The sequence below is a fragment of the Zonotrichia albicollis genome, chromosome Z (assembly GCF_047830755.1).
Source record: "Zonotrichia albicollis isolate bZonAlb1 chromosome Z, bZonAlb1.hap1, whole genome shotgun sequence".
NCBI lineage: Eukaryota > Metazoa > Chordata > Aves > Passeriformes > Passerellidae > Zonotrichia > Zonotrichia albicollis.
The window spans coordinates 60215643-60228774 of record NC_133860.1 but is presented as its reverse complement, the minus strand read 5'-3'; the positions used below and the strand labels follow the sequence as shown (position 1 = coordinate 60228774).

Sequence of the window (13132 nt, the reverse complement as noted above, 5' to 3'; positions counted from 1 at the left end):
TTAAGAGTACTTTATAAATAAGAGTACATTTTAACTAGAGGATTTTGCCCACTTAATAATCTTTCAGACCCCAGGTTAAAGTCTTGTCTTACTGAATAAAATGAGATAAAATGAGATGTATAGTTAGGAAAATAATTGTAGGATCAATCATCTCATTATTTTCATTGTGAAAATTACAAAGTAAAGCACATTCCAGCTGTAAGGAAAACCAACTGGTCTAATTTTCTATGCCATCTTTATAACATGTGGATCAAACCTATGAAAGTCCACTGAACACTGTATTCTGTCTCATATTGCTGTTACCAAAGATATGATATGGATATAGAGCGAAGGGTTTTGTTTTCTAAACTTTGCACTGTACTCTCTTTTTTGTACTCAAAATTTCTCAGGAACAACCTCTGTGCCTTCTAGGCTTGACAAAAGCTCTCTTACTCACATTCCCTTACCTTTCATCTTGGAGGCTGATACTATGGAAGAAGCAAAAATAATTCTAAACATGTGAAGAATGGTTCTACTTGTAACCCTCCAAATTGTGGGGAGGGGTGGGTGGATCTGACAATGTAGGTGTGCGTGGTGCATATTAGATCAAGGAATGCATGGTTATCTTTATTTGGGTTTTCACACAACAAAGATGTTCTGTGGTTAACAGAGGTAACGTCAGCTAAATTCTGCAGAAATTTGGTGTGACTTTGGGGAAGTTACAGAACAGTATGCAGACTGCTCAGCAAGTTCTTGGAATGCATTAGTAATAATGTTTTGGTGCAGAGAGTAACGTATGCAGTAGTGAAAGAGATTTAAAGTTTCATTCTCACCAAGGAGTTTGAGAATGTTGAGAGTGCAAAGTAAAGGAACTATGGACTGTGACATGAGGGCTGATTTACTTTTAAAAAAGATGGTGCAATGTAACATGAAATCAGCAAACCGGAAAAAAATGCAGAAATCAAGGCATCAAGTCAAAGAAGTAGAAGTTTTAGTAAAACTGGTAAAGCAGCGATACTAAGAACAGAAAGTAGGGAAATTTAGGAAGGCAGCAATTTACTTAATGATGGATTTCACTGGCATCAAACATAAGCAAAACATACCAAAGGTGGAAAGTAGGTTCAGGTTTGTAAACACATATGGAGATCTGAGGTAGAAAACGAGTGAAATACATCACCAGGAACAAGAACATCAGCACTGTAAGGCTGAGAATTGCTGCCCTGTTGCAAGAAAAAGGAAGAGAAAATAATGGCAGATAATGCACAAAATTCATGGGTTTCATATTTTTTGATTAGCATTCTCTAACAACATTATGATAAGCATGAGGTCAAGACAATATCTGTACAGGACAGCATGAGAATAATTCACTGAGCTTGATACTTCCAAATTGGCACCTGTTTCATCTGTTAATACAACCCATTAATACAACTTCAAACTAATGATTGATGAAATCCTTCCTCAAACAATCATCTGAAGATATCTCAGAATTTGTAGTAGCTATTCTTGAGTAATGGGGTGAAACCCTAGGGAGAAAAAAAAAATAGATTGCTTCTTTTAAAAATGGGAGGCACACTGAAAAATTATGAATCAATCTACTAGCCAACAATACCAAGTTAGTGAGGAAATGGGTGACAATACATAGGAGTTCATCATGAACACGTGAATCCCTCTTACTCTTCTACAGCCCCTGCTGGCTATAGAGAAGGGAAGAATAAATAGGTAGTATATATCTTGACTAGTGTAAAGATCTTTTTTCTCACATGACAGATGTATACTAGGCTAGGTATGTGTGCTCAAGATGAAACTGCTAAGATGGGGATGGAAAAGCATGTACATGAAAACTCAGGGTGAGTTAACAGTTTCTTAATCTAAACTAAACCTGGAGCATATGGTATTTTTCAGTAGCCTGCACCTAGTTTCCTAGGTCAAATATTTTCAGTAAAATTTCAAATTGTAATAATGTGCTTATAAAACTTGGAGACAATCTGATGCCATAAGAGACTGTGTAAAGTGAAAGAGATTTAAGACTGAAAATGAAGTTGCCAAATTGGAAAAAGGATAAGCAAATGAATGGATGATACTCAACAGTAAACACAAGACACTTTATTCAAATGAGTATGTTCAGTTGCACAGTTGTGTGATGAGCATAAACTGCCTCACAACAAGCCTCCATGGCTGTGACCTGTGACCTGGCTTACCAGTTGATCATGAGTTATTAATTCATGATGTTGGAAGAAAGGCACATTGAGACACATGAACAAGGAACAGTTTAGAAGATGTGGAAAAAATTCTGCATTATTATGGCTCTGGGTTTTTTCAGGTCTGGACAGTACTTTCAAAAAGAATACAGAGCAAAATCCAAAGAGCAGAGAACCCAGAATAGAGTCATGAAAAGCTCACCAAATGCAGGGCCTACACAAAAAACTGGGAAAACTAAGGTTACTTAACCTGGAAGAAAAAAAAAGACCAAGGAGTAATACAGACAAGAACCTTAATGTACTTAAAATGTTGTTGCAAAGATAAAGATAATCAGTGTCAATTCAAGGATGGTAAGATGGGAAGCAATGGGAAAAACAAAAGCAAGAAAAGTTAGAACTGCTCAATAAGAACAACTCACATTAAGAATGTGTTGGAAAGTGCTGGACCAGATTATTTGTGAAGTCTCCCTTGCTGGATATATTTAAAGGCACCTTAGATGAGGATTTGTCAGGATGTTAGTTTTTTCGGAAGAGGGGATAATTAGTCTGTTTCTTGAAGCTCCTTTAGTGCAACCTTTGTGCAGTTCTGTAATCTGTCTTTGCCCTAGTTGCTTATCTCAACTAACCTTCTCTGCCTCAGAATAAATGTATAAAAGTCAGTATTTGCAATGTACTTGGGAACAGTGCTAATCAGATTGCTGTTTTATAAGTATAATAAAGAAACAATGTTTAGATAATTTTCAAGGAACTCATGCAGTTATCTACAGCTATACAAACTATGAGTGACCCTGCTTGAGAAAGGCTCAGCTGTACTTGGATTTACCACTGCCAGCAATGTCATAGAATCACCGAATCACTGGACATCTCAAGCTGGAAGAGACACATAAGGATCATGGATCCCAACTCCCTGTTCAACATAGAATTACATAAAAATAAATGTATGACCAAATTATATGTAGTAGTGGAGATGCCACGGAAGTCAGTGGTATGTAGAAAAAGGAATATTCCCAGTCCTTAGAAAGAGGGGCAAGATGGTTGTATTGTTGACTGTCTTACACTAAGTGTTAGTGTTTTACTTTTACCCCCACCTCCTGTTCATCAATTTTTTTTCAGTTTATCACTACTCTTATAAATAAAAACTTACAGAGTGAAATTTAGTATAATTGGATGGCATATTATTTTTATAGCATGTAAAAATATATATAGAGCCATTTTGATTTATTCTGGGTCTGATTTTGGGCACTACTGAAAATTTACTCTTCCCTTGTAGTACAAGAAAATGTCAAAACAGTAGTTCAGCTATCTCTGCTCTTTGAATGCTTTTTGAATTGTGGCTCTATTCGAAATACATGTTTTTTATAATCACACTTTTTGAAAGGAATATTTGATTTATAAATTATTTTCATTATCTTTAAGACTTGTTATTACATTGTATCTGACTCCTACCTAATGAAACACTTATCTCACCTCATCAATTCCTGTTTGAAAGGTCAAATCATTGCTATTTTTAAATTGCATAACAATAAGAATTATATTTGTAAGAAAACCCAATCTCTTTAAAAAAACTTTAGCTCATTGGATGAAAATTTGCCTACAAATCTAAGAAGGAAGTTGATTTACTTAAAAAATGCAGATAAACAGAAAGCTGTGATAACTCATATTTATGATGTGAAAAATCTGTACAGCCCAATGAAGGTGTTTTTGAAACATTAGTTAGGCTGTAGTAGTAGAAATACATAGGAATTACTTTGGAAAATACCATTGTTAAGACAAGGTATTTGTAATACCTTCGACTAGACATTAATTTTTTATTTCCAACACTTTTCCTTACTTGGACTTCAGATAATGAATCACAGACACCAGCATTGGAAAAATCCAGTAAAGTCACATCTACCACCAATGCAACAGGACATACCCTTCACTATTTTTAGCATAACCTAAAAATTGTGAAATTATTGCACTGTTTATATTGTAGAAATGCCCTTGTCTTCATTGCATGAATCCGATTTCTCCTAACACAATTTAAATACAAGTTTTCTATTTCTGACTGTACCATGTACCACTGTAAACACAGATCTAACCAGACTCAGTATCCTTCCTTGCTTTTATGAGTCACTCCTTCTCAGTCAACTTATTTTTTAGGGAACATGGGCTTCTCAGAGTGAGAAGCTAAAAATTTCTAAAATTAAGACCTTTCTATGTACTCAGATTAAAGCACTTAAAACCCATAGTCACTTCCAAATGCAGGTGATTGGTATTGCATTATGCCTTTCTAGTAACACAGTTAATGAGACAATACATCTAAATTAACTTCAAGGCACAGGATGCAGAAGAAATATACATAATTCAGATTAAAATGAAACATAAAAAAATTGAGAAAACATTATTTCACACTTTCCAGGATGAAATAAAGTAAAATCTTGTCCTTAATGTAGTCATAACAGATACAGCCATTCAGTTCAGTGGTACCAGGATTTTTACTGTGTTAATACTTGAAACATATTAAATTAAAAGTATTTAATACTGAAATACTAAAGCTGAAAACACTGCAGAGATTTTCTACAATTATTTTTCAGATAGCTGAATGAATAAAAATATTACCTTTTATGAATTACACAACAATAATCCAATTTCAGTTGTCTGATTTAATTTAAACCCCCAAATAAAAAAAAAATTACAGTGTTTTGTAGTAAAATTTTCTGATGTACATAAAAACTGAATATATATTCTTTCTGTTTAATCAGTTAAAAGAGAACACTCTCTTTTTTTTCTTTTTTATTTTTTTCCTTCTCTTCCAATGTTTTGTTGTTTGTCTGCCAAGTCTTGTGAAAGGAATTACTTTCTTTGGAAATCTTTGGAAACTTCTACATGTATAAAAGAAAATAATTCAGTAGCATTATAGCATAACAAAAATTATAGCCAGCAATGTTAGGGCATAACTGGGGAATTGAATCTGAGCACTCTATGAAACCATTTAGGGTAAAAAAGCATTAGCAAAATGCACATAATTTTGCTTGTGTAATTTGTCATTAAGAAGAGAAAAACAAATATGTCAGAGGTGAAAGTTCAATTTTATGAAGAGTTGTTCCTGTATCTTTAGTGCTTATTAGGAGGGAAAACTGCAGGTCTTACAATCAGTTTTGGCATTTTCCTGGGAGAGGGTGAGAAATTTCCTCTCCCTTTGTAGCAAGCATCTTGCAGCAGTTTTGGGAGCTGTGGAGATCAAGACCGCATTTACTTTCCATTTGGCCTCATGGAAACCTTGCTACTGCGATTCTTGCATACAAGTATTCTTAGAGAGGCAGGATAAAGAAAGGTCATCTAAAAATTACCTGAGAAATTTTACAGGTCCTTTATGACTGACTAGCCCAGTGCCCCAGAAAATTAATTGATCTTACACAATTTTGCTTGAAAACTTTTACAGGTGCGTTTAGACAACAGAAATTGAGAGTCAGGGTGAGTTTGCTAACTAATTTTTTCCTCCATCCTTGATGCCTCTCATACAGGTGTCTATGCCACCTTGAAGCAAAAGGTTTTTTCCCTTTTTATGTCTAAGGTCAGGCAACCTTTCTATGGGAGAACATGGCCTGAACTGATGCAAATAGATCATACAATGTTATTCATATTATTTTGATAATCTTGCATGAATGAATAACTTCTTACCTTAGAGCAGAACTTTGTTCCTCCAAGGGGAAAAAAAATGTAAATGGGCATAGTCTGTACCTTGTTTTCGTCCTTATAGTCCATATATAGAAAATGTAGCTTTAAAAGTGCTTTCAAACATATTTAGCAGTTATTTGCATGGATTTAATTACCTCTATGATACTGCCTTTATATTACCATATGGCACTACTTTTCTTTAAGACACACTTGCCATGTTTTAACATGGCTTTCTAAATTTTATGTCCTTCAAGAAGGAAATACTACAACTTAGCCCGTTTGCATGACTTTTGACAGAAGGATGAAGTCAGTAAAAGGCACATCCTTGGCACTCCAGTGATGTCACTGATGAAGTGTAGTACTCTGTAACAAGACAAGGAGATGATAAAAGGGCTAGCTGGCATATCTTTCAAGATAATTAATTTCCTGCAAAAATCTCAGAAATTACTGGGCCATTTGGGTTTAAACTTAGGCAAAGCCTGTGGCAGGTATTCACCATACCAAATCTTAGTTTAAATGGCTACATTTATTACAAGAGTAAACTGTTACATAGTGTGTACAGGGGGACAAATATAGGCAGCATTGTTGTATAGCATGAAATAGTTTTCTGGTTTTTCTCTTCAAATATGGAAAAGAAACAGTGTGTCTGTATGAATAGCTCTGTGCCAAAGTCAGCCTCCAAGTAGTCAAATGTCTCTCATCTACTCTGCATCCCACACACAAGTGTGTGTGGGAATGCTTGTGAATTTAATGAAGTGCTGACTGAAAGAAGTTTATGCCTGGCTTCCAATTAAATACTAATAAGATAAGTTCAGGCAGCATAAACTCCTTGTTATTATGAAGATGGATTATATTAGCTATCAGCAACCTCTGACCTCCCAACTTTAACATATTGCCAGTATTTTTTTTTCAGTGGGACCCACCACTGATTCCAATGAGGTTTGGATTGGTGTCTTAGATGTGCAGCTGTTACTATTACAGGGTAAGTATTCAAATACCACACAAAACCAGTACCAGAACAGGTTTATAAATTTATCTTGTACAAGAATCTAACCTGGAGGTAGAACAGAAACAAGAGGACATCTAGTCCTTTTCCTTAGTTCTCCCAGGTCATATGTAGCTGATGGCTCTCCATCTCTTCAGATCAAATTGCACATTCCACCGATCTCCTGGCTCCAAGATTAGGCAAGATCTGGGCATTTTTACCTTTTTTAGAAAAGGTACAGAACAAAAAGGGTCTACATTCTACATGTCCACCTGCACCCTTTGTGAGGCCTGCCTGTATGACATATCTTTAATGTAAGCACTTTGGCCTTTGTTACTCTGTACAAACATGACAGAGGCATCATGATAGAGAATATTTCAACACACAGTTTTTAGGACACCTAGGTGCACTGCTGGGCTCCACAGGTTTTTGGAACCTCCACGAGGAAAAGTGGGCATTTTAAAACTGGTATAGCCAAAAAAGCAATGTAAGCAGGCAACAAACTAAGCTAGACAATAGGGAAATACTGATGAAATATATTTTAAATACTTTATCCCATCCACAAAGCTGTTCAGTCTTGTTATGAAGAAACAAATTGCTTTGCCACTTGATGGGATTTGAACAAATATATTCAGAAGGCTGCAGCAGCTCCTTAATTTTTTTTTCCAAAATTGCTGTCTTCAAATTCTTGCAATTATCTGTTTATTACCTTTGTTGTTAGTTTTGTATTAGTAAAAGTGTAACAGCTGGTTACATTCTATGGTGGGAATGGGAATGCAGCTCACTTGGTGCCACTGAGCATCTTGTAAGTGCATTTTTACTCGAAGACATACTGTATCTGACAAGTCTGACAGACCACATAATATAGCTAGCAAGAAGTTTCAGCCAACACATGTAATTGAAGACTTGGATACAGTAAAAATGACTAAAAAGACACGCAAAATCTGATTTTAGAGAAATGTCATTTTGTGAACATACCAACATTAATATGAATATCTCTTTAAATGGTACTTCAATTAACTTTTCCAGTAATGAATAAAGAGTATACGTACCAACTCTTAATTAAAATATATTTATTTTCTAATCATTAACATTAAAAAACCCACTTATAATCTTCACTTCTTGTTGACTACTGTGTCTATTTTGTGTACTTTTGTTTTGGTATATGTAATAGTTCAATGTTGGTTATATGATACACTTGTACATGTATTTTACATACAATTCTAAAAACAACATTATATTTGAAACAGAAATTTCCTTCAATAGACTTCAGTAATAAAACACTTACTCTTTGTATATCCCTATGTATTTTTCCTTTCATGTTGTTATCCAAGCTTTAGTATCTGAATGATTTTCTTCTTCTCCAGTCAGTTTTTAAAAAAATATTTGATTGCGTTATGAAGTTCTAAGTGAATTTGTAACATTAATCACTTCCATGACAACAGACTGATGCTTTAAACACAGGATTATGATGAATCCAACACAGGATTGAGTAAAAGGGAAAAAGATCATGAGCAAGCAAGATTTCATTAGACTAATTAGAGTCTAGATTTCATTAGACTATTAAAAAAGTGGAGAAAGGAATATAAATGCTGAGTACACTTCCACTTTTTAGCATTAAAATTCTGTACGATGGACCATACAGCGGTTATTTATTTCAGATGTTTACCATATTTGATGTAACCTCTGTGGAACTTGGACATTGCCAAAAATTTCAGACATATTCATTAGTCTTATTCATGTGTACTTAACTCAAAACACGGTGGTTTTCACGACTTACCACAGTGCTCCATAGGCTCAGTAGAGGTAGTTGGCTCTCACCATCTCTGAAAAATCATGCTGGGAACATTTCAGGCTTAACTTTGAAAAACTGGAACACAGGCAACTGTTCATAAATATGGCTGTAGATTAATTTGCCTTAGTAAGTTTTTGTTAAGAAATTCTATATGCTTAATATAATGAATCAAAAAAAGCACTTAAAAAAATCTTTTTAGTTCAGCAAAATCCAATTTACATAATGAAGGAAAAAAAAGGTCTGTCTTCTGCAAATGGCACTCTCTGTAGCTGAATTCTGTTGTTATGAAGGACCTTGAGTATAATGCAGATAAACACATGGATGCAGATTTCTGTTGGGTCAAATACCTACTCTCTATTTTCCAGACTAAAGAGCTACAAGTGACATAAGAAACTTAAGTAAAAATCTCATTCCAGGGTCAAAGCAGACTTCAGTGGTTCCATCTTGCTCCAATCTGATCCTACAGCGCATACAATTGAAACTATACTGAAAAGACTCACAGTAACACTGAGGAATCAGAAGCTGTGCTGACATCAAAACTACAAAGAAAACGACAAAAGTTTTATTCTGTGGTGAATTTTAAGTTTCTGCGCAATTCTGGGAGGATTGCGTAGTCTTGCTCTGCTCAAGATGCATGAATTCACAGAAGTATAACAGATTCCTTTTAAGTTTTGCTGGCAGAAGGTGCCCAGATGAGATAGTAGAAAGATGCTGAGATATTCAATACCTCCACTGCACAAAATATCAATATTGTCATGATTACAGCCTGACTAATACATGGATTAAGAATAATACGTGGAACTGTCCCAATGTACCCAATTGTGTTAAATATATATTTCAGTTTTCAGTGTTTACTAGCTCTTCTGAACATCTTGGGAACCTTTTTTTCTCTAAGTAGTTGTAAAATAATGTTTCAGAATATAGAAATGCCCCATTCTTGTTCATACTTCTACTTCTTTCACCTGTTGGTAGACTGCATCTTTCACAGGATAATGGCATGTCTGAAAGACTTCAATGAAGAGGAAAACCATATTCTTAACTTTTTTTCCAGGTACACTGTTGAAACAGCACATATGCTGCAAAGTTTCTGAATGTTAGGGGCCATTTTTGAAGCAGAAGGCTGTGGCAATATTAGTTTAACATACTGACTGACTCTAGAAAATTTGGTTTACATTTTTTTGAGACTTATATATGGTATATTGTGTTCTGCTTAGCAGGTAAAACATACTTCATCGTGCACAAAGGAACAGGATTATAATTTCACCTCCCAGACATAAAACAATATACACAAAAAGATAGGTCATCTAGAAATAAAATGCTATGACTTTGCAAACAGGTGGTGTGGTTTTTGTTTTTTTTTTAATATGTTTTCTTTAATTGATGTTTAGTTTTTTAAAAATGCAAAAATTGATTAATATATGAGATCCTATTATTTACAGAACTACAAAAACAAATTCCTTATGGAATGCTGTATGAAGCAAAGTGACACAGAGTCCCCAGGCAGGTGCAAAGGAGAACTGCTTTATTGCAAAAACCAGGCCTTTTTAAGCAGTTAGCTGGTTATCAGTTTACATAGTTTTAAGGCACAACCAATCACCACTATGATGTGGACACAGGGCAGTCATGGAGCTCGTCTCTCTATCCCTATGCCAGCTTACTCACTCTCCCATAGCTCCCTTCCACTTAGCCTAAGTAACAGGCCTCAGCCATGATTTTACGAAGGTAACGAGGCCTTTATTTTATATAGCCCTTATAAGGCTTTACCTACATGGAACAGAATGCTAAGAAATTAGAAATCTGAAAAATGCTGTGTTGGAAGCTCACTGGCTGTTGGTGAATAACTCTGCATTGATTCTGTGACCAGGCACATAAGTGTATGCTAGCCAGCTAGTGCATATGTTCCTTTGTTTCTCATATGCTTTGTTTTTCATATACCAAATGCTAGGTTCATTGTTCTTGATCTTAAGGATCCTGCTTTCTTACATAGACGAGTGACTTACAATGCAGTGATTAAATAGAAGAAATGTTATGATGAATCCATTTTGACAGAGTCCTTTGCTTGCATAGTTTCCCAACTCATCTACTCTTGAATCCATGTGAGATGGGAAGAATGTGATTATTTAACCTTTGCTCTGTCCTGGAAATTTGAGTCATAAAGTCATGCATATTCTTTGTGACATTAGAAGAATTCTATATGGGACTGAATTTGCTTTCATTGAAAATGCTTATTCAGTTTACCAGAGTATCTTAATTGTATCAGTATGTAAAGAATAAAGAATGCAGAAAAATATAGTTAAGGGTAGAGTGTAAAACGTAATTTAATCTAATGAAAATGAAGAGAAGATCAAAAAAATTCCCATGTTTTCTCCATACAATGCGAAAATCGATGTGAGGCATTCTTTAGAAAGAATGCAATGTATTCAGTAAAACTCTGCACAGCATACTGTTAATCATAAAAGACTAAAAGGGAAAGGTAATGAACACAAATGCATTTTTTGTCGTAAAATGTAAGCTCACATTTTTTAGAGTGATTTGTGCATAATGCATAATATTTTTCAAGCAGTAACTATGCAATTATCTTCTTTAAAAATGCTGCAGTTTTTAGCAAAAAAAGTGAACAATACCTTAAACTTCATGTATTATCTATAGTACAATGACTGCAAGCTGAGTTTTGTTTTTAGACACCCCCCCAAAAAAAACCTTAAAATAATTAGCTAAACAGAAAAGAAATGTAATTATGGTATTCAGAAATACTATGATGTAAGTTATACTTACATCATATGCAAAAATTATATGATGTAAGGAAATACTATGATGCAGCATACATCTTAATTCCTGGCCTGCTCATGGAGAGTAATAAAGAATTACAACTAATAAAAACAGGCTATGCAGTGTTTTTCATTTTTCTGTTACTTTTTTTACATTACTTGAGCATAAAAGACCAGGCTTCTCTTAGATCCTCATAGTGAGCTAGCTTTCACGACAAATGTATTGCTTTCAAACAGAGCAAAGGTTCTTCGTAACTTCTCTTCACTAGAAGTTACATTACATGAGGACAGAAGTATTAAAATATTTTTCATCTCCTCATTGTATATGTGATAGAAATTTTTAATTTGTTTCATTGAGAGTTGTACTCGAATGTCTCATATTACTTTAATTAAAAAGTGTTTAAAAATATAATTCAGATTAATTTCCCCTTTTACTTCACCAAATACTTGCATAGTTGAAAACCTCACTCTCTGCGTTTAGACAATGTTGATGGTTCTGTTTTGATGAAGACAGTATTTGTTTGTTGCAAAATGGTTCTTTCTGTGGGCTAACACCTAGTTCTATTTTATCCTTCTTGACATCACAGATTTGACAATAATGACTGTCTCCTTAGCAGCAGCCCTGACAGCCTTTCACAACACATAAAAGTACCCTGATAAAATTAGGAAATCCATTTTCTACTAGAATTTCATGTCAAATACCTTAAATCAAATGCTGATTATATTAGCGTGTTCTCCCTGGTTTCAGTGCTTCTTGTGCAGCTTCTACTGGCCCATCTATACTACAGTTGAGCTTGCCCTGCCTGTTGCCAAAGCAAAGATTCTCTCAGCACAGTTAACATCACTGCTGGCTCTGGTGTTCTTCAGAACGATATAGATAAGAAAATGATGTATTGCTTCAGATAAAGGTTTGCCTGATCACAAAGAAAAGAAATTATTTTAACAATCTTAATAGAACAGGGTACATCCACTGTAAGAAAAGTACTAAATGATGTTAGATTGGTTTGCAGTTTGCCTGAACGCGTAGTTATTTACCTGGCTCAGTAAATTTTCGGATGTGTTGAGCTACTTTAAAAACATGAGAAAGCTTTTTAAAAAATTTGGTGGAAGAAGATGTATCAGCAAGTACATATTTGAGAGTTGGACCTACATATAAATATATAGTTTTATAAGAATCTTCATTGTCTGTAAATTCTCTGTTTTCAGTACCTGTGTTTATGTCTAACTTCATAAAAAATTTAATGTCCTTTAAGGATAAATTGTGCACCCTGCCTCAAAGTAAAGTATTCTATAAATTTTATTTAATAAATATCTGCTCATATCCAGTTTCAAGTACCTAAGGGCCTCCCTAGGCTCCGATCTTCCACTATTACAGAGCTGTAGCCCTGTGGCTGCTAGTGCAAATTTACTCATGGAAGAGGCCTTGCTCAGCATGTTTGTGTTCCTGTAATTGTCTTAGCATTATGTCTTGTTTGTGATCTGAAGAGAATGCCCCGACAATTTTGGGAAGTAGGATTTTAAGAAGTCCCTGTAATTGGCTCACATATGCCATGCACTTTTCCATTATATTAATCCAATGCAGTTGTCTCTATTTTCAAGATGAAGGAGTATATGCAGAAATAAACGGGGCTGACATTATTCAAAGCCAAAATCTGCTCTGTGCTCCAAGACATGAGCGACACATAGGTAGAGCTTAATAACATGGGCTGGAGCTGGGTAACAAGCTCCAAGTAAGCAAGCTTGTAAG

General features: G+C 34.9%; 1 protein-coding gene across 17 annotated transcripts in view; it reads right to left on the bottom strand.

The window, feature by feature from the left end:
- The window catches only part of LOC113459173 (uncharacterized), a 30984-nt gene that overhangs the window by 13713 nt on the left and 4139 nt on the right, over positions 1–13132 (bottom strand). For 6 of the 17 annotated variants that reach the window (XM_074532474.1, XM_074532475.1, XM_074532476.1 and 3 more), the window contains exons 3-5: positions 8603–8707; positions 5841–6200; positions 1083–1199 (exon numbers count right to left, since the gene is read on the bottom strand). The exons of 5 other annotated variants lie outside the window; for them this stretch is intronic. The gene's annotated coding sequence lies outside the window, so the exon portion shown is untranslated. Of the gene's footprint in view, positions 1–1082; positions 1200–5840; positions 6201–6891; positions 7044–8602; positions 8724–13132 lie in introns of all 17 variants that reach the window. 6 more of the 17 variants (XM_074532462.1, XM_074532461.1, XM_074532463.1 and 3 more) reach the window with 6 other exon arrangements.